The sequence below is a fragment of the Sturnus vulgaris genome, chromosome 15 (genome assembly GCF_052056855.1).
Source record: "Sturnus vulgaris isolate bStuVul1 chromosome 15, bStuVul1.hap1, whole genome shotgun sequence".
Taxonomy (NCBI): Eukaryota; Metazoa; Chordata; class Aves; order Passeriformes; family Sturnidae; genus Sturnus; species Sturnus vulgaris.
In genome coordinates, this window is record NC_142257.1 from 7,650,679 (window position 1) to 7,676,717 (window position 26,039).

Here is a 26,039-nt window from a genome sequence, read left to right on the forward strand (position 1 = left end):
GATGACAAACCTGTGATCAGGGCTGGTGACAGCAGCTGTGCACACAAGGATTTGTGCTTATTAATTCAAAACAGGCATGTGATCGTGAAGAAAAGTCCTTTCCCAAAACTCTCCGAGGGCCTGTCCATACCCACCTCATAAACCTCTGCAACTCCTTTTACATCTCCTGCTCTGGTTGGAACAGCAAAGCATCTGCTGTGACCTCCCACCTGTCCGGGATTTTGGCAGAGCAGGAAAATCTCTCCCCTGCAGCTCTGATGCAGATCTGAGTGGTTTCTCCTGTGCAGGATTGGTAGCACTTAGAGGCTGGGGGTTGAGCTATACCCTGTTGCTTGCACAAACCTACGTTCTTCAAGTCCCCAGAGGAAATCCCATTCCTCATTCATCCAGACCATAGTTGGGGTGCTGCTGAGCTACCCTAACCTCACTGTTATCTGTCCAGGGGCTTCTCCAGGGCTTTAGCTCAGGATTAGACTCTGGGGACTGGCACTGTCCCTGCTCCCCCTCTGAGCAGGCGTTGGGTTGGTGACAAATGGGCACAATTGTGGCACGTGCCTTGCTTTCAGCATGCAGAGCTGGTTTGTAAATGGAGTGCTTTGCTAATGCAAGAGGAAATGGATGGATATTAATTGCTGTCTGGCAGTTTGTCATTTTTCCTGTTGGTTATTGATGAAATAGCAGCGGCCTGAGGGAAAACAGCAGAAGAGACACAAGCATTAGGAACAACCTGAAGTCATAGGAAAAACCCTTTATTGGCTGGAAGCAGAAGTAGGCTGCATTTTAAATTGAACTTTTTTCCAGTAGATTTACCAATATCCAATTATTTCATCAATTCTTGGCCTCACTATGCTGCTGCCTCATACCACTGTGGAAAGAAAAACTTCTTCTGAAGATCAAAACATTCTTTCAATATTTCAAAATGAGCCATACTGACTATTCTTTCAATCACTTTTCATTCCTTTTATTATGAAAGCCACAAATTTTGGGGGGAAGAAACACCCAAAATCTAAATTTAATTCAGCCCCAGATTGAGAGCAGAGCAATAAAACTTTAATTTAAATAGAGAAGAGCATTATGTTGGATTCCTGAAAGTTTTGCAACTTCTCTTTTTTATCTTTTTCTTTCAGCACATCTGCTTTCTTTTGGGAGATTGCAAACAAACAAAAATAATAATAATCATGCAATTATTTTCTCTGCTGTGGATGTATTCCTGTGTTGCAGTGGAAATGGTGGGTTTATAGATGTTGGACTTAGAACACCCTGGAGTGGACAGAGCTTAGATGAAAAATGCTGATACTTTGGTGTGTGCTGAATCCAACCAAACATCATTATGATCACCTTGGGCCAGCTCTGGGGAGGGAAATCTTAATTACCCAGGTTAGGTTTTCATTTATCAACTCCTCCAATTTAGCATAATAACCCAAAAAGGCAATGCTCCTTTGCCTTCAGTGGCACTCTATGCTACTCCTGATTCAGAGGAGAGCAATGAGCAGGTACAAATATTCAATGAAATTTATTAATTTCCTATAAACAGCAGAAGAAACCAAATTATTTTGTCCTTTACATATAGAGTTACAGCTTCATTAAAGATGCAGAGCTACAACATCCTTTGGCTGGGGGAAAGTCCAGGAGAGAACAGAGTGCACTTGAATTGCTTTTGCTGTGAATGTATGGAAAACCTGGACCAAAAAGGGAATATTCATGCTTTGCTCTGTCTGTTTGCACATTGCATTGCTCAGTGATGCTGCCTAGCTCTCAGCATGCCTTTTCATTTATACATGCATTTCTAATAATCCTCATTCTGTGCTTCAGCCTCTTCTCCATTTTTCATTTTTCTCCCCAGTCCCCACATTCCTGGCAGTTGGAGTAGGTTGGGCTGTCCAAGAGCTGGTAGACAAAACACCATGTTCTCATCACCTTTAAACACAGGAAAGACAGAGGCTTGGAGAAAAGGCTTTGCTGTTCTGCATTAAGTATCATTCAAGTTTCACATCCCAAAAATGAGATTCTATCCTTCTCCCTGAGAGCAACGCTGGGAAAAACTCTAAATAGACATAGAGCAAACAGTCATTGAAATGCATCACTTTTTCTTTTTTTTTTCTTCTTTTCACTGCTTCCCTACCCCCACCTCTGATGTGAGCTGTTATTTGGCTGACCGGGTGCCTGCCACCTACATCCTATGTGCCATTAACATCCTTTGCATCCCCTGGGCACCTTATCCCCAGGAGGGATGGCTGCATCATGTGTCCCAGCTATAACTGTGTTCCTGGGCAGGGGGAAATTCAGATTCCCCAAAACCCTGACTATGAGGGATGAATGGGTTGCATGGGGCTGGTTTTACACAACCTCAAACTGGAAACATTCATTGTAGCCAGGATTTTGTGCAGGTACTGAGACATGGGGAGTTTGTAGGTAATGAGGAGATGCTGGAAAACCTGGGGTAATTTTTTTTTTTAATTATATACTTGTGGGGAAAACTGTTTTTCAGACTCTTGGGAAGTGTACCTTGGCATGTGTGGTGTGATGCCATTAAAGAAAGTCAAGCTTAGCTGGGCTTCTGGCTTAGGGTGATAGCAGGGGCATCTCAAACAGGGACAGACAAACACCAAAGTGACCCTACAAATGATGTCCTCTCCTTTCAGGGTGTCCTGAGGCAATCCCAGCTCAGCTTTCATGCCCCAAAGCAGCTGGAGTTTAGGATCTGCCCTGATGTTTCTGCAAACACTCCAGAAAAGCTGTTCAGAGGGATCTCTCCCAGCCCTGGAGTGGGACCAGGTGTCTGGATGTCACTGTCACAGGTGAGAGGCAGAGCACAGCCTCAGGAAGGGACCCTGTGCACAGCCTCTGAGCAGCTCCTGCCTCCTGCATGTCCCTGACTTCAAAGGCAGGAGCTGAGAGGTTTCTCAGAGCCTCAGCTTTGTTGTTCATCTTCTCCAATGCTCATAAATTATCAACAAACAACCTCAGCTATCAAGTCAGTGAGGAGGACTAGGTAATTATGTTTGTGGTTCAAAATGAGGGTTGTCAATTTTAATTAGGGAAATCTGAGGACACAGGGAATTTTTAATGTTACTACCTGAACTCTCGAGTGCTGCACAGAAAATAATTGTAAATGAAAAATTAATCAGGGCTTGGTAGGGAGTGCAAGGAATGCTCCTTTTCCTCTTATTTTATAATTTTGCTTTCTTTGAATCAAATTTTAGACTAGTGATACAACTGCCGCGAAGTTTGATTTTAATTACAATAAGGAAAAGGTATAGGCATGTGCCAAAGGGTGATTTCAAGGGGAATTAGGTTTTTAGAGCCCAACAATCACTAATATTTGAATCTATTTCTCAGGTATGAGTTTCAGAACAAATCCACTACCTGAAGGGTGTTTCTCTCTGGGGTTCTGGTATCAGCAAGACAATTCTGAGCTGGTTCTTATTGCCCTGTCCCTTCCTGCAGGTTTCCCTTGCCCTGATGCTCTGCCCTGGCACAGGCAGGGTTTGGGCTTTGCAGCCTTCCTGTGCAGGGCTCAGCAGCGTGCTTGGAGGAATCTTAGGACTAAACATTGGTGGGTGTTGATCCCATCATCTCTGTTCCTCCTAAAATCTAGGGAGTTTCATCCTTTAATGCCACCAGCAGCCAGAGGGGCTGTGTCTGTGACTGCAGTATGTAAAGAGTAGGCAAATGTCAGCCAGTGGTGGGGAGTGTTTTAATCAGCAGGCCAGTATCTTCTCCTAATTTATTTTCCTTCATTTAGACAGGATTTTCTGTATTGCACGTGATGCTGTGAATATTTATGATGATAATTTTTTTTCTCTTACTGCTGCTGTGATTAACTAATTTGGTACTTCCCAAGGATGAGCACAGTGAAGGTTAAACTGATCAGGACCAATCCTTACCTGGCATTATCCTCTGAGCTTCAGCAGAATGGTTAGGTGTGATTTTGGCACTAAGACTTGTTTTTCTCAGCCAGAAGACTCTGCCTTTGCTTCAACTGTGCTTGGTACCAGCAGAGCTGTGTCCTAAATAGACAGCAGAAAGATGTTTTAGTGGGCTTAGATCAGCCCAAAGGGTCCAGGTGCCTGCCACATAGGTGGGTAAGGCCACAAATTAAAGGAGGAAAGGAGGGGAGCTTGTGTTCACGAACCCCTGGTGCTCAGACACTTCTGGGGCCATTGCACCTCACTTGGATGCTCACTCTGTGATCCTGAAAAGCTGGGAAGTGTCTGTGGTCTGGGAGAAGAACTCAGAGGATTATTTTTTTTGCCAGTCTGGATGACCCAAACATCACTGGTATATCATCCCAAATCATTCTCTGGAGGCAGCTGCCTTGCTGCCTTTCATTAATTTTGACTTCTCTTGCTGCAATTACTGATTTGTAACCAGGCTTGAGGAATATTTATATCAATGAAGGCTGCAGCCATGTGAGTTTGTTCTCATGCCGCTGGACCCACAGTCAGCTCTTTAACTGTTAGATACTCCAGCATTGGGAAGGAGAATATGCACAAGAGAAATACACTCCTGGGAGCCTCCACATTTGGGGTGGTTTCTGCAAATTGCAGCTGATGATGTTTCAGGCTTTGCTGTGATTTGGGGCTGGGAGGTCAAAGTCTGGCAACAAAAAATTTTGCCCAAAGATTCTGAGACTTGGGGACATGATTAAGACACTGGTACTCGGTTCCTATTTATTATCCTTGCTCAATACAACTCTTTATCTGAAGATCTGGCCTATTTATGGGTTTGTTATGTCAGGAAGAGACAAGCTGGGGGATGCTGTCCTGTAAATTGCTTGGTGCCCTCAATTACTTCTCTCCAGGAGCCTTCTTTGTTCAGCTGCTTCCCAGGCGAGTGCCTGGCATTGTCTGGAGGGCAAAAAGTGCCATCTTTCATCTGCACCACGGTGGAGAGCTTGTAAACTGTCTGCCTGCAAATGGGATAGAGGGTGGTAATTAAAATGTGCTCTCAGAACACAGAAAGAGGTTGCAGACAAGTATTTATCATCTCCCAGGCCTTCAACAGGATGGTACAACATCAGACCACATTTAAAACAACAGCTTAATTAAATGGTACTACAGTCTTAATCTTGCCTGGCAAAATCATTGGCTTATTTCCTCTAAACTGTGCTTTTAGAGAAAGGGAAGGACAAGAACATGCCCAGGTCAAAAACTTGCTTGTCAAAAATGTCTAAAAATGCAGGCAGGGTATACAGCATTATAGCTGGGCTTTAGGAGAATGACCCTGGTTCTGCTGATGGCAGCTTCTCCAAGTCCCCCCTGCTCTCTGGGTCTCCTCCACTCCATCCATGCAGCGACAAAGCTGGTCTGCAAAGAGCAGAGCTGCAGCAGGCAGCTGTCACTGCCCTCAGTCCCACCTGGGCAGCACTGCCTGTGCCTAGAGGCTGTGGGATGGGTTGGTCTAAAACAGGCATTGTGGGGAATAAATGGCAAATGAGTGAGGCTGAAGCTACAGTAAAACAGGGAGGAGGGGACATGGTGCTTCAGTCACAGGCTGGTGCCACCCTGTCCTCTCCCCACAGCCATGCCAGGTACAACTCACAGTGTTAAACCAATGGGTAATCACTGCTCTCCTCAACCCTCCAGACACAGGTGACAGAGGGACAACACAGCTTTATCAACTGGATTTGAAAAATGCTAATGAGCTCAAATGGAGCCTGGCTTTTCTCTCTGTGTCCAGAAATGCTTCTGTTTCTCTGAGTGCTGTTCACTGGGCTGCTCTGCAAAACATCACCTTTGAGCAGAGAGCTCTGGTAAACAAGTGAAGGGTCTGATCCCAGCTGCTGCAGTCTGATGTGGTTTATTTTTGGAGTTTCACACAAGTATGGCAGTAGGCTCTAGAGCAGATGTGCAAGGAGAGTGTGCTGGACACAAGTGATGCTCAGATATGAGCACCCTAGCAAGATCCAGCTCTCTGTGCCTGGGTGCAGTGCTTTGAGGGGTTTTGGTGCTTGTTAAAAGCTAATCTCAAAGATGACTGTACAGAACCGCAAGCACCTTCCTCCCTGTCTATTTGCATTTGTGGGATCTGACCTACTTCTTATTTGTAACACAAAAGCCTCCCTTGTTTTCTGACTTGCAGTGAGCTTCTGCAGGAGAACTCAGTGCCTGAGCATCCCAGCAGCTCCAGCAGAGTCCCAGTGTCTTGCAGTGCAATGAGCTTCACCTCAGAAAAACCCCCAGGGGAAGGAAGGTGGTTTTATGGGAATCTGAGTTGTGCACATGTGCCAGGACATGTCCCCAGCCTGGCATCTCTGTCCTGCCTCTCCTTGCACCTGAGCTCAGAGCCAGCCCTCCCACGATCAGGGCTGGCACGGTGTGGGGGTTGCTGCCTTTCTGCTCCTAAAACACCAAAGTGCAAACCCCCAGCAATAAATCCTGCAGAATCATGCTTTGTGTGGCCACAGTTTCTCCCTGTTTCTGCAAGGACAGGGATGGTTAAACCCCCTTGGGGTGGGGAACTCCTCAGCTCCCGTGCAGCATCACTTGGCAAGGCAACATTGCCAAGAGGAGGAGAAGGTGGAAGGGCAGGAGTAGCTCCCACGGCTGTGCCTCAGTGCAGGGCAGCAGCACACGCTGCTCCTCCTGATCTGCAGCACCAGCACCCCATGGCTGTGTCTCCATGGGGAGATCAGCTTTTTTTTCTGAGCACATACATTTTGTCTTCCCTGTTGCCCATCCACCAGCACTCTCTGGCTGCCCTCTCCCTGGGGCAGAAGCAGCTGATATGAGCCAAGGAAGAGGCACACAGGATGCACTGTGGATTTTAGAACTAAGCCTGAACAGCAAGGAAACATTAATATATGCTCTCTCTCCTCGTAAATATTTCTTCAAAAGACACTGCAGCTATCTGGGATGCTCCTACACAACAGCAAGTCATAAATGATGGCTTTCTTCAAGGAGAGTAGACTGGAAGTTCAGTTAAATACATCAAATTAACTGTCAAAATAATCTTTCAGGAGTTGATGAGCCCAAAGATTAAATGACATGTTATTTCTTCTCTCTGCTTTTTTTATCTTAGCAAAAGGGATTTGCAGTATATTTCAGAATCCATATTTTAAATGAATTGCAAATAGTTTCTAGTAGACTTGGCCTATATGAAAAGATTATTACCCAAAACAACCCCTCTGTCAGGGGGAATGTAGGTTAAAGAAAAACAGGAATGTAAATAAATGTAAAGTCTTTACAGTGAATTCTTCAGGGAGCATGTTTACTTTCTCTTGAATCCCCAAGCCTGGTTTCCTATGCAATTAAAGGCTCTAGTTCTTCATTGCAAAACATACCAGCACTTTTTTTTGTGTGTGTCATCAGTAAATATTTGGGCTGAAACTGTTTAAACATAAGCTTTCAATAATCTTTGTTTTGCTTTTTTCCCCTGTTTGCTGGCTGAGTCTTGGTTTGAATCGCTATAGACTGAAAATATATTATTTTATTGGAAGAGCTTAGGCATCTTGTTCATTTTGCTGTTTAGCTATTACCAGGAAAGTCCTAATCCTCCTTTGACTGATGTTCAGCCTCATGTAGTCAAACAGGGATACAGGATGTGCAGCAAGGTTGTTATTCTGAACCACAGTCTTCAGGTGCCTGAGCCCACTGCTGACATCTCTCATCTACCACATATTAAATTGCATGGCCCTAACAAAACCTCCTGCCACAGGCTGGGAGCAAAAATGGTAACAAATAGATGCAAAAAGGTGATAAAAGCCAGCAATGGCGTGGGGTGTGAGGAGGCACAGGGCAAAGAGAGATTGGTAGCAGCCAGTCCTGATTTCCAAGATAACAGCCTGACTCTGACAATGTGTTCCCACATTGTTCCTGTGTGAACACTGACAGGGAAGAATGGCATGTGCCCAACCCATGGCTTCAGCCTTAAGTATGATGCTTTTCCACGTGTTTATCTGGAGCTCTGAATCTCATCTCCCCTTCTAGGATGTTTTATAGGCAACAGCTAGTGATTTCTTTAATTTATCGAAAGACCTGTAGGGTAAGTAAGCAGGGATGGGAAAAGAAATCCGAAGATGTTGGAGGATTTCCCCATTTACTTTGCTCCTGGATGTTCATGTCCAAGTTGAAAAGTAACATTAATTACAGGCATCTAGAAAGGGCCATAATCATCTGTCATTCATGGTGACAGGATGACATCTCCTGTTTGGATGTTTCAGCATTACCATTCGCAAGCTCAAGAGCCCAGGCTATGATGATAACAATTTCTGACAAGCTCGGCAGAGGAGTTGGACATTTTGGATGTGTGAGTGTGTGCAGGGGAGGTGGTGTGGCAGCACAGGTGTGTGTTGGGGCCTTTCACAGATGAAGAGCAAGCAGGTATTTTCATTATGAGCACCTTTTAGTTTGGATAAAGGGGGAAATAAAAGAAGAAAGAAAGCACTGAAGATGGGTACCTTGTGTGCTCTCCATACAGCTTCTATTGCAGATTCACCACCATAGCCAGAGTCCCATTAAGCCAGATGCTGCACCACCCAATGACATTAAACTCTTCCAAGCAGCCAACACACAAAGTCTGATAAGTTGTTAAAATTTGGCAGCTTAGTTGTGCATCTTATTCTTGCTCAATTCCCACATTTATCTGGGAGCACATGTGAAAACAAAGGCTTTCCTTTCCATGGACCAGGGTCACAGGCTGCCCACTGGCTCAGTGACCTGGCTGGAAGGGACCTCTGTGGAGCTTAACTTCATCCTTTGCTTCTGGAAATCTCATGGATTTTCTTGCTTGCAGTATGAGTTCCAGGAGAAATGCTTGTTTGTAAAAATAAACAAACACTAGTAGCTATTAAGAGTTAGTCTGTTTATTCCCTCCATCTATGGTGTTATGATTGCAGCTGTCATCAAAATCTTGCTTGCGAGTGCCTAAATTGAGTAAATCAGACTGGAGAGCAGCAGGGTCGGGAATGCCAGACTCAAATAATGGGTTCAGCATGCTGAGCCTCCCCAGTTCAGGACTGGTAGGCACCCATGTGCAGATGAACAGATGGCCAGTATCACATCTCTGCAGAGCAGGGTCTTAGAATGGCAGGTCTTTTTTTGTCTGGGTGGGTATTTTCCCTCCTGTCAGATATCAATCTCTTAGAGAGCTGACATCTCACATATCCTTCCTGGCTTTGGCTTCTCTGTGTGTCTGCATAAAGTGGGTCTGCTGGCTCCTGCTCACTTCAGAGGAGTGTAGGAACTGGGAGACCCTGCCTGCATTGCTACCTGCCCCACAAAATGTTCCTGTGTGCCCTTGTCGCCCGTGTGCTGCTGTGGCTCATCCCTGCAGTGCACTGCAGGTAATTCACAAGCCTGGGGTTGGTCACGTAGCTCAAGTGTGTGAGGGATGCAGCATCTTCATCACTCTTGATTAATAATGTGTCAAGAGAGACAAGAGTCACTTACCTGTGAAATTCACTAATGATGTGTTGTATTAATAACAGCACAAATGAAGAATAAAGAACAAAACAAACAAAAAGAAAATCCCCATCCAACCCCAAATCCAAGTTAAATAATGTAAGGAGTGTCTCCTGTGATCATCTCACTGTAGATTAGATCAATAACAACCTCTGAATAAAGCCAGGAGAATGGCTCTGAGCCCACAGCTCTGCAGCACTGGCAGTATTCTCAGCCTTTATCATGGTTTACTAGAGAAATGTTTTCCCTGTGTATCACAAGGTTCCCTGTCTGGGTAATATACAGCCATTGTTGAAATAAATATTTTGTTAATTTTTTTCTTGCTGGAGGAGAGATCAAGCAGTAGTTCTTCGCTGCCACCTGGAAAGAATATGCAAAGCCAGTTTTTCAAAATGTCAGACTTGCACCAGACACTGAATATAGAGAGAAAATTAAATCTGTGCTCATTCTCCCTTTTGGGTGGATGCTTGACATCACAAAGTTTGGTGTGCAGAGTATTTTTTTATACTTACGGAATAAGGTTTTTTACCCTGAACTCTTGAGAAAGCTTGCAAGAATTTCTCCTGGATCTTGACATGGCATTTCTAACTAACATGATGGATGCCTTTGTTTGCTGTGTTTATTTTCCTCCCTCAACTGAACCAGTCCCATAGTGTTTATTGTGTAGTTCATTATTTATACCGCAGCATTCAGCTGCCCTCATCGGATCAGCTCCCTCTGTGCAAACACACAGTGGGAAAGTGCCTTCTCCAAAGAGCTTTAGCCATCGGTGCTAATTAGAAGACAAAGGTGCCTGCTGCTCTCCCGGACTTTGTTCTGCTCACAATAACAGGCAGTTTGTTTTCGCTGCTGTCCCAGGAGACAATGGGATTGTACCTCCCACGGGTCTTTGCCAAGAGTCACCGCCCCAAGGGTGCAGGTTCAGCCCTGGAGGATTTTACCCATCCCGTGAACAGAGGAGGGTTTGCAACACACTTCTCGCCCGTGGGATGCTGAAGTTCTGGCATGTCTTTTTTAACATAAAATAAATATCCTGGCCGTGGGAGGTTGTCATTCAGGTGCCTTGCTGTTAGGCAACCAGAAAAACCTGGCTTTTCCTGACAGGAACGTGGCAGAAAGTGAGGCCATGGTGGCACCCTCCAAACACTCTACTTTGTTTCAAGGACTCAAAAGGATTTGAGCTGCAACTTCTTCCATCTTGCGTTATCTTCAACATTTCCAGTCTCTGTTTGGGAAGATATGCAGGAATGGTTTCCCACGTTTCTGACTATTACACAAGGGGAGTGCAACATACAATGAGAGTTAAAATGATTTATAATGTAGAATGCTCAAAAGGATACACAACACAGAGAATGAGAGAACTGCTGGAACACAATCTTTTGGCAGTGCATGAAAGCCCAATAATGATCTTGGAAATGTATTGATTCAGGGATTAGCATGAAAGGCATCCAGCTAGGATGCTTTGTTCTGTTTTGGGTGGCATCACTGGAGACCTTGAGGAAGGTCAACAGATCACACTGCCTCTCAGTCATTCCAGCTGGAAGTTGGGCAAGAAGCAAAGACCTCATGGAGGACCAGATGCTGTATCCACACTCACTGTTCCAGGATAAATAAAGGAAGAAAATGCTTTTAATTTGTTTGAGCAGCTGTTGTTCTCCAGTGAATCTTCGTCTCCATCATTTTCAAATGCAAATTGGCTAACTGTACATATTTCAAATGACAAAGAGAAAGATAAAGAATAATTTAAATATATTATTCTGCTGCCATTGAAATGGCATCAACCACAGTTTAATACTGCAGTCAGAAGGGTTACGAGTGTAGTGACACAGAAAAGGCCAGTTGTGCTAGCCAGGCACGTCTCCTGACTGCATTACAAAAGGATTTTGAGAGAGGACAGAAAAGTAACACCATGAAATAAGACCTGGAGGATCTGAAATGGTTTTAGTTTTAAAGTACAGCTGCTGTGTTATTTGCTTCCCCATCTTCCTCCCAGCTATTTCTGCAGTGGTGGCCATTAGATGTGGCCAGAAATGCAGACTTGGCAGCATAGATTGGGTGCAAAGACTCCTCTATATCTTAGAGGAAGATAAAACCATGTAAAGCAAGAAGCAGAGAGCTGATCCATTGCAGTGTAACTCTCCTGTGAGCCCTGCACAGCCTCAGGGTGGGATGAGTGATGCTGAGACCACACGAGATCCAGTCCCATGGGCAGCCCTGGACAGGACACCCCTGCCTGTCGGCAGCCCTGCCCTCCCTGCTCCGAGCTCAGGCTCCTGCACCATGAGCACACCCACCACTGCTCACCTGGGGACAGTCCCCTGGGGACACCTCTGCAAATGGAGCAGCTCAGTCACTGATTTTTAGGCAGTTTTCACAATACACAAAGTCTGACTGCAAACTGTACAGCTCCTTAATTAATGACTTGCTGGCTTCCTTCCCAACTCACGGCTTCTCCATTTAGACTATTCCAGTCACATACACTCTCAAAGCAGCTTTGGCTTTTACAAAGGCAATCCAACAGATGAATAAATAACAATAAGCTCCAGCTGAATACATTCAGGAAACTTTTGAGAGGAACTAATTTATTTTACTTTATTATTTAGCAAGCCAATATATAAAATTATCTATCACAACAGCAGATAAGCTGATGCACTCATTTCCTTTTAGCTTTTGGTTGCTGCTATTGAAAGGTTTAAGCATATTTTTTGCAAGGAAGTTATGTAAGAAAGGTTTTTTAAAAAGACAAGATAGTTTCAGGGTTTCCTGACTACTGAAATAGCCCTGCATCATCAAGCTTTTGAAGTATCTAAGCTTCATCTTGAAAAGCTTACATCCTCGACTGGTTTTAAGGAAGACATCACTGAAAACCCTTCCATAAAGATTACAGCTGACACCACCTATCCTCAGGCACAGTCAAACATCCCACCACATGGGTGAAGTGTTCCCAGGGGATGGCTGTGCCCCCCAGGAATGGAGCAGCAGCTTAGATCTCCCTGCCCCCAGCCCTGGCAGCAGAGCCCATTGCACTGACTTGTCTCCTCTAACATGAAAAGGGAGCAGCACACACAGCCAGAGTGAAACCCCAAATTAAATACTACAAAAGCAAAATATTCTTTGCACATACAGTCCTTCACGAGGGGAGATAATAGAGTGTGCATTATCTCTGCTGGCTGTGCTATCCTTGAAGGGCACTGCTGTTCAGTCAGTTTATGGGCTTCTCCCTCCTGCCAGAGGCTGCAGCACCGTGCTCAGGTTTGTGTGACAGAAAAACTCATCACAGGCATGTGGGTAATCCTAGAAAACAGGGGGACTAAAATGTATCTCCAGTAGTTTGGCTGTCCATGCACCACACTGACTCTGCTCTGACAACACAGTGTGGACAGACTCCCTGGAGTCAGAGGAAACCAGACAGGGCAGCAGAAAGAGCAGCCAGATATATTCCCCTGGCTGTAAATAGCCACTACTACATAAAACATTTTGGTGGATACAGTGAGTTTGTATTCCTGAAAAATACCATTATAATGGTAAGGGTGAAAACTGGAAGAACAGGGAAATCATTGGTTTTGGATCCCCAAGATGTCCAGTAAAGGAAAGCAAACCTTCAGTAATTCCAAATGTGGTGGAGGTTTTTTTATCTTTAGACTTTTTCTATTGTATTCTGATCTCTCTGCTAGACAAAAGAAACAGCTTGAAATACTTAGGCCCTGTTCCTGAAAATGAGAATCAGTAAAAGGCCTCAATACCTGAAAAAATGTGAGTCTTTGCAAGAGCCATAACTATATACCATCATATTCTCTGAAAATTTTGTTTTGTAGAAGCTAAAAAACCTGAGCATGGGTAACTCTGAAAATTTTATGGTGGGTCCAGACAGTAAAGAATTATTAATGGAAATCTGTCTATGGCATACCAGGAGATACTGAAAGTTGAGTGTGTCACACGCTTGAGCTGCTTTATTTGTACAGTCATTTATTCAGCAGTCATCCTGGTAGTTTTTCTACCCCTTCAACTTTGTGAAAATGTAGAACATGACACAGTTTCTTTACAAAGCTTTGTGTGGTTATATAGAAATTAAACTCATCATTACTTAAAAAGGTCACAATATGCAAGGAATTTGTTGGTATGTTTAAGAGTTGGAATGACATTCTGTTCAATTTTAGAATATTTATCAATTTGTTCATCAAAAGGTGTGTCTAAAAAGTCAGTAACCTGAAGCTGAGGGTTTGGTAAGAAAAGGCAAATATACAGTTCTTGGAAAGAAAATAAATTGAGAAGAAATCAAGAGCTTAGTAAAAGAAATCCATAATGATGTATTTTCTTCTAATGTATCTAAGAAGCACTTAAATGGCTAAAACTGACCAATGCGTAAAAAAGAAAGTATTCAGATATAGACAAGTCAATTTTAAGACAGAGTAGGTTATGTGACTTTGAATACTAACAATGTCCCCAGGGTTCAAGGGGATAAAAAGCAGAGAGAAGCGTATTCAAAGTAAATAGAATATTGAGTGTACTAGAAGGAGCTACCACCAATTAATTTCTGGGGTTAATGGTAATGCAGAGCAATGTGATATGTGTGTGGGAGAACCTGTGGAAGAGAAGAATGCCTGGCAGGGAAGGGCAGTGGGGAAAAAATTCTTCTCCTCTGTTGCCATCAAATGCTTGTCCATCTCTCTCCATCCTTCCTAGCTCCCAAAGGCACAAATGCCAAGCTGTGCCTGGCTGTCAAACTGCCTGAGTAACCAAGCAACTCCAAATATAAATATATTATATATTAAATGTCTTCCTTTCCCTCCCATATATAAATATAGGCAACAGTACCCTGGCTCGGATTCTTAAACTGGTTTCCCATTTCTATGATTCCTTCCCTGAATACAAGCGGGATTTTTTAATTTTTTTTTTTTTTGGTCAGTGATCAAAAAACATTTTGCTCCTTTCTGTGAACAACTTTCTGTGTATTTTACTTCTGGCCTTTAACACTGTGAGCACCCCACAAACCCTTCTTGCCACCCCAGCAAAGCCAGGCTGTTACTGAGGTGGTGTCTCCTGTTCTGCAGCACAGCATATACACTCGCAGTGATAATTCCCAAGACAATTTTGCTGTGCTTTGAGGAATTAGTTAAACCTCCAGCTCTACCTAGAGCTGAGGAGTTTGTGGGGGTGGGGATGCTGCATGAAAAGTAGGCAGCATGAGACAAATATAGAAGCTGTCAAGGGAAGCTTATTTCAAGCCTGTCCCCCCAAACCCACCAGTCTATTATTCCAACCATAAATTTGTCCTTCAGTGTTTGTTTTTCTTGTCTTAAAGTCTGAAAGGCCTATTTCTAACATTGTGAAGCCTCAGCTGTCATATCTGCTTTCCTCTTATTGCAAGCTATGCACCGAAGCACCGTGCCCTTTCATATCAAATACATCATTAAAATAGAGCCTTTTTCCCATCAGAAGGAAGCCTGGGTACAGCTATTCAAGCATTTTCTCTTGCAGCCGAGCCAATCTAAGACATTCCCACCTTCCTGACCTGTTTCTGCCCACATGTACAGTTTCCATCCCCTCACGTGTACCTTGGGGGGGGTCCCCATGAATATGATCCTTGTGAATTAAACCCAGTGCTCTGAAAACACGTCTCAGCACATCAGAGGGGGGCATTGACCCCTGCCATGGAGACAGGGAGAGTGTCCTTGTAACCACATCTTCAGACACAGCTAAAGGCTGTTTCTGCTGCTTACAGACACTTCCCAAAGCAAAGCCTGCAAGCAGTGAAAAACCTGACCTGAAACCTTCATACAATTCTCCAGCAGCCAACTAGAGACCGGAACCATTTATTTATCTTTAATGGCACTCTCTTTAGGCATTTCCCCAAACAAAATTAACACCCTTAAATCCTCAAATCAATTAATCTTCCACATTTTGCTATGACTGAGCAGCATGCTGTTACTTATTTAATCCTCTTTGGAAACAGTGGAGTTGCTGTGAAAAGAGCCATATTTAATTTCAGGCGTTTAAAATTCATTATAACCTTGTACTCGTAGATATATATGAAGATTTATATCTAAGATAATCCCGGGTGAGTCTCCAAAGCTGCAGTGCAGTCTCTTATCCCCCTTGCAAACACAAACCTCCCAAAAGACTACAGCCCCCAGCATGCACCAAATCCAATGGCATTTCTGGAAGCAGGGTGACAGCTTGCATGAAGAAGCAATTAACCTGCCTTGGCAAAACAGGGGGGAGTGGGAAGAATCATGGCCACAGCTGCTACGTATTCCTGAAAATTCGGTGCAGCTGCCAGCTTGCAAGACAACCCTGCACTTTCAACTACTGAAAATTTGCAAGCTGTTTAATGTGCTGGTTGTCAGGAGAAAAAGGGATGCTAGAAATGACTGGTGGAGGGCTCGGTAAATGCTGTGACATCCCAGGAAGCTGCTTAAATGCAAAAAAAGCACCTCTGTGAGCAAATGCTAGTGGGGTGTGCTTGCTTTGGAGAAAATGCTTTAAGTTAAACTTGCAAAGGAACAGAACAAAAGCTGAAATGTGTCACAATGGGTGTTCGCATCAAGCGCGCACTAATGAGCCGTTCCACCTAATGAATGAAGCCGTGTTGGATGTTTTGGGGACAATGCCAACAAGCTGCAGCTCTGTGACACACGTGCTGACCCCCCCAAAGGGGATTTGTGCTGCTGCCAAGCCCGGGGCCAGCCTTGCCAGCGCAGGGCACAGCGGGTGCTCCGGGAGGGAGCAGCACCTCACCCATCAGTCCCACGCTGCCGTGGAGCTGGGTGCTATTGAGGCGTGTGTGAAAGTTCAGCTCTTTGCAAACCTGAGAGTTTGGGAAGAGAAACAGCCTTGCCAGTGCTCATCCCCTCAACAGAGAAAGTGGTGGGTTAATTAGATTTGCATCACCAGTTGCATCTACTAAATCAAGCCTCTTTAAGCCATGCCTGTTCTTTTCCCTGGGGTGAAGATGCTGGAAGAGAGGCACCTTAACTGGAGACAATAAGTTCTCTTTATTTTCACTTTTTTGCAAAATCTTAAAAATAGAAGTAGCCATTTGTTGTTTTTTTTTTTCTCTAGTCCTGTCAGAGCTGAGGATTTATGTGTGTACTTTGTACAAGATGTACGTGTACATCTATAAAAATCTTCACCTCCTCTTCTTCACCCCCACACATACGGACTCACTGCAGCACTTGAAATTCTTCAGTTGCTTGCTGAAAAAATACTCTGAAGAGTGATCAAAGGTTAATGAAAAGTTCAGCCAAGGAGCAGACCCCAGCAGAGACAGCAGTTCTTTAAAGCTTTCAAACAGCTGACAAGAAACCATCAATAAGTATTTGTGGTCAGGGATAAAGAGAAACATCTTTTTGAACATATCCAAGCATGAAACCTCCATGGTAGTTACCTTATAATATTACCCTTACATGTCAACTATGTCATTTTTATGAAGAAGACTGATTTATGTATGACAGCAGCAACTTTTTTACAGCCCTCAGGGGCTGTGACTTCAATAGCTAAGACCCAAGTAATAGTAGAACTGTAGTCTACTACTCCCATACCAAATGGCAGTGGGAGGAAGATGATTGTTGTGTTTTCAATCCTGTTACCAGACTTTAAAAAGTATTGCCTGCAAGTGCAGTCAATTTGCTTTCAGGGCTCATGAAAATGGACTTTGGAGAACAGTGCTTTTTTTATTATTATTATTTTTAATTTTTTTTCCTGTATTTCTCATGTTTTAAAATAGAACTGTCTTGAAAGTAAGTTTTTGCTTAGATGCCTGGGAAATTTTTAAGGACATTTATTTATGTTTTGCAAATGTTCATGTTATAAAATGAGTGTACTTGTGTTATTCATGTTCCTTGAGCACTGGGAGCTCCACTCACGTGCACTGGGGTACCTCAGTATTCTCAACAAGAAGTCACAAGGAAGAATCATCACCTTATGTGGGCTCTGGTTTGTGTTGTAGCACCATGGTCAGAGGGTGGGAGCTCATGATGGGGGGAAGATCTTTGAGAACGTGTTCAGGAGGACAAGATTGATTCACGTTCTCTGGGGTTAATTATATGGTGGATGTTGATGGACTGGACAGAGACCTTAATACCTGCAAGGTATTTGTAATGGGAGTTTATCATTATACCTATGCTGTTATTGATTGACATGGTAGTGACAAGACAACTGGATCCTACTAATTAATTTAGATATATTAATTGAGTGTGTGTTTTAAACAGGTTTGATGCACTTGTGCACTTTTTCTTTGACTTTATTTTCCAGTCGCCATGGTGCTGTGTATGTAAACACACCATCTTTAAAAATATCAACTATGAAAGCAGATTTAAAGATTTTAGAACGTAAGTGCTGGGATCAGAAAAACATGTGTGGTGTTTTGACATGAGCTGAAAATACATCCAAAGGCTCCTTTCCAGCTTGCTGACAAAATATATAAATTAGCCTGGCAAAGGTCTGGCTCCCACCAGAGCTCCCAGCTCCGTGCAGAGCTCTGATCCAGCAGAGCAGCCAAAGCCACTGGTACGTGGTGAATAATCATTTTTTCTAGCAAAGATTGTACCTGTGGTTGTCACAATAAGGCCCACAGGGAAGGCAGCAGCTCACTGCCCCTAATTTCAGTGATAAATTAGGATTGCTCTGTGCCTGGCTGCTGCAGTGGTGGCTGAGAAACCCCCAGAGTGACCTTGGCTATTCCACCAGGGGAAGAGAGGAAACAAAGTCACCCCTCAGAGAGGAGCAAGGAAAGACAGCACTTCCTAAGGAGGCGCCCTGAGCATCACATCTCATATACACCAGCACTTCCCTCCTAAGGAATCATATAATATTTCTAATTTTAGGTCCAGCTTTACCAGCACTGAGAACTCTGGCCCCGATTACACCAAAGCACCACAAGCACCACAAGAAGGAAGTTAACATTAGGAGTGTAATTCCTTTTAGAGCATTACAGATCCTGTCGTTTACACAACTAATTCCTACAGATGCTCTGGAAAAGGCCACTTGGAGTGTTTCTCAGGCATGCTAGGACTGCTGGTGGAAAGTTCAAATTCAAAGCATAAATATTATTGCTAAGCTATTGTACCTAAAGTACAACGGAGTCATGTGGTCTTTAAAAGTAATTTGAAAAATGAAATCTTTCCCTAGAGAGATCAGCTTGTTTCTCCCAGGAATTCTCTGCTCCCAGGCAGATGTGTAGTATTGATGGGACACTCATTCACATTCACATCTTGTCTGTTCTGATAGAGGCTGAAGAAAAAATCTCCCAAGGGAATGTGTATGGCTGCTCTAGTTCTTGTATTTCATCACTGCACCTCACCCGTGCTGTCCTGCAGCTCGGGCTGGTGCACTGCTGGCAATAAAATACCAAAGATCAAGCTGGAAATCAGGTCAGCCACTGTGTCTCAGTTTCAGCTGTTCTAATTGCAGCATAGGACAGCCAGGCACAGACACCCCAGGAGGTTCACCTTTACTTTTGCCTTTGCAGTGAAGCCCTGAACCCCCCTCTCCACGCTGCTGGATCTAAAGAGGGGTTACATTTTACTTCTGAGAGCACCCGAGTCGCTCCATCTCCCTCCCAGCAGCTGGGGGTGGAGGGGGATCATCTTTTAGCTGATGAGGAACCCTGATTCACTGCCAGCACTGTCCCCATCCTGCCACACACCTGGCCCAGATGCTTTATAGCTTTAGTGGCCTTGCAGTTAAGGGGGTGTTGCTGCTCTAATGTGTGTCTGAGGGGGATTTCTCCCCTTTACCACTGCACTGTGCACTTTCTGAAGCTCTTACAGCATGTGTGGCTCTTCAGTCATGGGTAAGCAGCAGTTCTTGGGTTAATTTGGTGCTGAGAGCTTTCATTTAGTGTTTCACTCCTGTGAGTTTTGAAGTGGGTGAGATCAAGTGGGTAGTTTTCCCGCAGTCTGCTCCTAGGCTCATGTGAGCTCTCTGTGACCATCTGCCAGGGAAACATGTCTGTGTCCCAGGAAAGGTAAAAGTGGGATGAAGTTCTCCTGTTCTTCATGGACAGCTAAAAACCATGAGACTTGTGTTTGCTTTTTGTTATGATTGCCTATCATCTTCTTCAACAGTTACTGTTTGTGGGTTACTTGGGCATACAATAAAGCTTAGTGATATATGGTCAAATTAATTCATGTATTACTGGAATTTTCTTTGTCACGCTTCTACTGGCTTCTTGCCCACAGTCATTATATTTGAACTTCGATACAGTGCTTATAAAATAACGATCACTTGGGAAGTGGGTGAAGTTATGAAAGTACTTAGCAGCTCTTGGGGAGCAGGTACCCAGTGATTTTCCAGAAGTGCTCAACATGCACTGTACTGACAACTCTGAATATACAAAAAGTTTAGCACATGAAGAAAGATGTTTGATCCTGAGGTAGGGAAGTACTTGACCTTTTGTGTCTGCTGTATCCTCCTGTCACTCTGGGCTCTGTCTCTCACTGCTCTGGGACACATGACACATTTATGAAGGACCTGTTTTACACCTAAGAAAGGGGGGTTTTGTGGCTTCTTTCCTAATATTCTAAACTTCTAAGCTATCCAGGTCTTCCTTTTATTTATAACTGTTATTTATAACAGTTTTCTCTTGGTGGCCTTCATAGCAGTTTATGGTGGTTTGTCATGGTATAAGAACAGACAGCTTATATAGGACCAGGACTTTGGGGAAGAAAAAAAAATGTTTTGAGAAGAAGTAAAACTTCACCTGGTTTGCTGTGACACTAGGTTTCTTGGGGAGGTTAGGGTGGGGTGCATGGAATTGGCAGTTTACTGTTTCTTGGTCTATAACTAGTGACTAAGGGGTGACCTGAATACTTGCTGTAATTCTCCTTGCCTTGTTGAGGACCTCTGGCTCACAGCACAGCTTCCCCAAGCCCCAGGACAAAGGGCTCAGTGTCTCACTGCACAGAAATTACTTTCTTCCCAGTGTCTCATCTGCATATTTCAGGTGTGTGGCAGCCAGGCAGGGGATGCCTGGGCTCTGTGCCCTGTAACCCTGGGATACTTGCAAAGGTGGGGGACTGTCACTTAACTAACTTTAATGAAATTATATCAGAAAGTAAAAATTGAGGTCTTTGCCTAGAACCTCAAAGTTCTTCGTTTTGATGCTAGGAATGGACCTCACATGAGATGTTCAGGCAATTCCTCTACTTAGTACAGCAGAAATCTGTATTTGAACAACAAAGCAATATGTGATAAGCACTGGAATTATTGGCTGGAAACACACAAATAAATCCATCAGAATCAGGTACTTTGTGAGAATTCTGGACCTCAGTTAGACATGTGCATGTCAAAATTCCAGCTGGCTGGCAAGGACCATGGGAGCATCCAAAAAGTTGAAACAATAGCTTTATACCAGCCTCATCTTGAAACACTTGCTTTATATCAGCCTAATCTCTCTGGACAGTAAATATCTGGTGTATTCTCTGCTCTCATAATCAGGTTCCTTTACCTTGGTGAAACTGAGAAGACAATCCAACCTTTGTTTCTGATGGTTACTTTTCATAAGATCATCTATCTTCAGAAAAACCAATTATATTCTTCCATGTTACATTTCCAGTCATTTCAGAGTTGTCTTTTGTACCGTGTAAATGGAGCAGAAAGCCTGTAGTAAGTGCCAATCCTGGTAAAGTGAGTCCTATTTCAGTATATTATGGTTGATTTGCAGTGTTTCTTGCTGTTACTGTACATTTCTGTCAAGGAGGAGGAGGTGGATGCTGTATTGCCAACTACTGAGCTATTACACAGGTTTAGTATTGCAGTTTCCACTGGTAGCAAATGTTGTAGTTAGAGATGCAAAATGGCTTCCATTATAAAATTCTGTCTCAGTGTTCTCATTGTTAGCCTTGAGATGGAAGTTGTCTCCAAACAGAATGAAAGCAAAAAGAAAATAAATTATTTGCCCTACCACAGTCCTTTTATTGTGAAATTTGCTTCCTCTCCCCAGTTATTGAAACCTTTACTTTTCCTAGACATGAGGAACTGCAACAAGTTACTCTGCAAGTAGCAGAACTAATATAGAACAGCTTCTCACCAGTGAATAGGAGTTACTGAGCTGCTCCCAGAGCCAGGATGGTCCTGTGAGGCCATCAATATTGTCATATTCCAGCTATGTTGTACCTCTGCTAATGAGCCCTGGCAGATTCAGGCTGGCTCCACATCTGGGCCAGCTCCACATCTGGGCCATGGTTGTCCTGGGGGCCCATAAGGCACCCAGGACAGCAGTGTTGATAGCACTGTATTGTAGCTACAGCAGCACAGAGAGGGTTAGGAACATGGAAGAGATGTGATTGAGCTGGGTAACATGAAAAACAGATCTCTGGCACAGATGACCTTCCCTGGGTCCTGGGCTTCTTGGTAAGATCGGAGCTTACTATGAATGGAACATTCCCATTCACTGCTCCCTTCATAAAGAAGAAAGGAACCAATTTTGTTGCCCAGGGCTGCCTGGTCCCACTGAAATTTGCCCTGCTGAGCTGGTTGTGGGTAGTGGAAGAAGCAGCTGGATGCTTCCACATTGCTTGTTTGATGTGCCAGTTTTCATTGTATTTCTAGGGCAGCTTCCCTCGTATCAGGATCTTGCTCTCACTACAGCAATCGAGAGATCAGTGTTGTCTTCCCAAAGTCAAGGACAGGGCAAAGGTAACTGGAGCAACAAGGAGATAACTCTTTAGCAGGGATTAGAGGGCAATGAGAGAATGAGTGTGTGGTCTGCTGCAATAGCAGGGATCAGGGTCTGGGTCTGTTCCTATCCTCACTGACCTACCCTGACTGAGAAACTCAGGCTGCTTCAGTCCCTATTTGGAGGGACAGGAAAACACTCCCTCATCTTCACCAGTGTAACAAATATAATAGCCCTTATCTAAGGGATTTTCTTCAATACCCTGATGCTTCTTATCCTCTTTTCCCTCAGCTCTGGCTGCACAGGCAGGCTTAAAGGAGGGAGGGGATCATCCTTTCTCCCCTCTTCCCTCTTAGTGTCCTTACCAAAGAGAGGAAGCACTTCCAGGAAGACAAGGAACTGCTGTACTGCTCTGAACGTGCTTGATCCAGAAGAGGCTTTGTTAGCTGACTCAGCTTCAGCAGCACTGAAATGAAATTAGCAGGTGTTAAGCCTGTTTTGAAATGCTGCATCACTATGACCCGATCAATAACAGCCTAACTCTTTTAAGCTGCCTCCTTGGCCTTCTATGATTAAAATTTTGCCAATACATCATGTTGTTCCCTTGGTTTTTCTTATGCCAAAATGAAATTCACTTTATTGCATTAGCCTTGGTGGCTGGAGGTTGCTTGCTATTGAAGGCAGTCAGAAATCTCTCCTGTTCCTGCAGAGAGCAGAGTGTGTGCAGTTCCTTATGGTGCTCCATGGGTACCAGCCAGGGCTGCCTCACATCCAGGGATGTGCAGAGCTGTGCCTTACCCATGGCAGCTACTGACCCCTGGTAAAAACTTATTTTTTCTGGATTGTTTTGTTTAAGACTCCAGACTCAAAGCTTGTAGTACTGTCCTGCCTGTTAAAACTTGTCCTGTTTGGAAATCATGTGCTTGCCTCTCATGCCTTCTCACTGGCTATGGAGCTACAGAGAGACCCAAATGCTCTGCTGGTTACTGTTGTGGCAAATAGCAAATAACACTGCATTTTTACTTTGTTTTTAATGCTTAGGGTGCCAACTTCTCATGCATTCCTCATGTAGTCAGTGTGATGTAGACTTCTGTCCATTTCTTTGCTGCAGGTGCTGTTGGTAAAGCAGCTTCTGAGGAAACTACTGGGAGCAATGAATTGGGGCATCTTTCTCTGAAGACAAGAATGGTATCGCTCCTCTTGTAACTTTCACCGTCCTGGGCTCCTATTTTCCTGCCTCAATTTGTTTATTGAGCCTGTATGTTTCCAGGGCAGGGCATGGCTCTTTCTTACAGGCTGCAATCAGCAGAGCTCTGATCCTCTGATAATGCAGCAATAAATCTCCTGGAGAGTTTCCTGATTTGACAATTGCATGCTGAGTCCTATCTTCAGACATTCAGGAACCCAACAGGCTCAGGTATCTTGGATGTAACCATCAAGACAAGAGTGAAAACCGGGTCAGCTTTTTGGGAACTAGTGTTTTGGTACTCTGTCATCCAACAATTATGGGAAACAAGATAACCAAATTTTCAGTATCTAATGCACTGATATCTGATGATATCAAAAGCCTGCTGCTTTTGATGACTAAGTGGGGGCTGACTCTCCAGGTGCTGTTCCTACTTGACTTCTGAGCTTGACTCCAGCATCTGATGTCAACAGAGACTACATTCATCCATCTGCAGGAGGCTTGTATGTCACCAAAACTGAGTTTTATTATAGTGACTGAACTTTATCATGTTCATTACTACTATCTAAGCTTGCAGCTTATCCTCACATGCCTCTTAAAAATGCTATGAATCCCCTGGAAGATTAAGTTATTGAAGTGCCATATCCTTTCTCTTCTCCTTCCCAACACAGCTGGTCAATGCAGTGTTTGCAGCCACAAACATGAGGAAGTTACAGCTCTTAGCTCTGCCATATCCATTGTGAGGGCATGCTCTGTTAGACTAAAACTGATCTAATCCCATTAAAACCCCCAAGCTGTGCAAGTTCAGACAGCCTAGCTCTTTGCTCTGAGTTTGAGTCCATCCCTGAACACAGGAGAACAAAAGGCAGCTATTCCTTGCTGACTTAAAGCACACACTATGATGAAACTAAAATTGCACTGCTACTAGAAGTGTTTGTGAAGGGAATTCTTTTTTTTTTTAGTAAAGAATTTCTTTGGCTTGCTGTGATTTCCTTAGTTTGTGTTATTTTCATGCAGATACAATGATTTGTTGTATAAGCAGCATTTGCACATGTCCTGTATTTTGATACAAATTGTCTAGCACCAGAGTTATCCTAAATGGTCATCACAGTAAACAAAGCCCAGTGAGTGTGTGCTGGGTGAAAGGAGCAGATTTGCAGTAGAACAGCTGACAGGAGAAGAGACAGTGTGAGACTGCAGCCCTGAATCATGTCACTGACTTCAGGCAATGCAGATCAGCAGGAGACAGGACTGCAGCAGATGGTCTGAGTTTGATTAATCAAATGTCCTGAATTAAAGCCTGATTGTTTTTCTTTTTTAAAAAGTAGGTTAAAAAATAAAAGCAAGCTGACAATGTAAATGCATGCACTGTCTAATGCTGTTATTAACTTCAATTAACTGAAGGATGAAGGAATCATTGTTTTCCTGACAGATCTCAGCACATGGAACATCACAGTGTTTAAAGAGATTTAAAACATTGTGGGGATCTAGCATAGGTACAGTAAATTCTGCATCCTCTGGAAAGGTTGAGTGTGATGGGCTGGGAACCTGAAGGACAGGCAGGACAGTGCTAAAACACACAGGGCCCCACAGTCTTGGGAGCTGCTCTGGGCCACAAAACCCTGTTCAACCCCAGACATTCTCCACCCTGTGCTTGAATTCAGTGTAGTTGAGAGGCTGAGCCTTCCAATGTGACTGCCAAAAAAAGGAAACTAGACCTCGGTTCTCCATGGCTGAGATTGCATGTTTATTTTTTGCTTCTAAATAATGCACATTTCATTATAACTAATCATCATAATCCAAGAAATAGGGAGAAATTGCAGAAGTGGTGAAAAGAATACTCAGCTCTGATTTTCTGTCTCTAAACAGCAAAAGCCACCCAACATTTTAGGAGTGCAGAATTGAATTAAAACTATAGATTGATCATAAGTCCTCTTGGCTCCAAGCCAAGAGTGGAGCTATTAATTTGACGCAAATTAATCTATGCAAATTTGCACACTGATTTAATGAAGAGACAGACATGCAATCATTTCATTACTTCTCAGATTTTCAATTAGATTGAATTCAGTAGCTGGCCACCATCATAGTCGCAGAGTTTTGCTAAAAGGTTATTTGATGAATATTTATGAATTTGTGACTGCTACAGCTGGGCTTAATAGCAAGTATCATACTTTCTGAGTATATGCAAACGATTCTTCAAATATCCTAATGCAGTGATTGATTCACCTTTTTTTGTCTTGACTGCTCTATCTTTAATCCCAGTTATTACTCTGGTGTTCTGGTCAGAGACAAATGACTTGCTTAGGGGTAAGTGACTATTTTAAATTATTACAAACACTGTCTTGTTTCATGGCCATTTCAGTGTGAGACGTGATGTTCTGAACAGCTGGAAATGTGACAAATCTCACTCAGAGTGCAAACAGATAAAAACTGAGACAACCCATAATACTGCCCTGGGCAAAAAAGGTGTCACTTGTACAGATGTCTGAGATTAGAGGGATGGATTCCCTTCTCATGGAGTTCTATAATGATATTCAGATTGCAATCACACCTAAGGTTGTGTTCAGCTGGAAGTCTGAGGCTTCCCCACTCCAATGAAGCCAGTACCTGCTTAAGCATTGTCCCAGTTTGAACTGGTGCTTCTGAACCTTATCCAGCTTTTGCTGAAATTAAAGGAGCTAGGTAAAAAATCTGTGACTGGGAATAGGAGCAAGTCCAACATGTCCTATTCCTGCTTTTCATTGTTTCAAGTTCTCAGTTGTTGTAAGTATCCAGATTAAAAACTGAATGCACAATGCACTCATGTGGTGCAGGACCATTTTTGAGCTAG

General features: G+C 43.6%; 1 long non-coding RNA gene across 1 annotated transcript in view; it reads right to left on the minus strand.

Moving 5' to 3' along the window:
• Window positions 1-733: 733 nt before the first annotated feature.
• The window catches only part of LOC148221972 (uncharacterized), a 32,983-nt gene continuing 7,677 nt past the window's right edge, over window positions 734-26,039 (minus strand). Inside the window, exons 2-4 of the long non-coding RNA XR_015807063.1 lie at window positions 22,389-22,489; window positions 3,888-4,010; window positions 734-1,917 (exon numbers count right to left, since the gene is read on the minus strand). This is a non-coding gene — a long non-coding RNA (uncharacterized LOC148221972). The remainder of the gene's footprint in view (window positions 1,918-3,887; window positions 4,011-22,388; window positions 22,490-26,039) is intronic.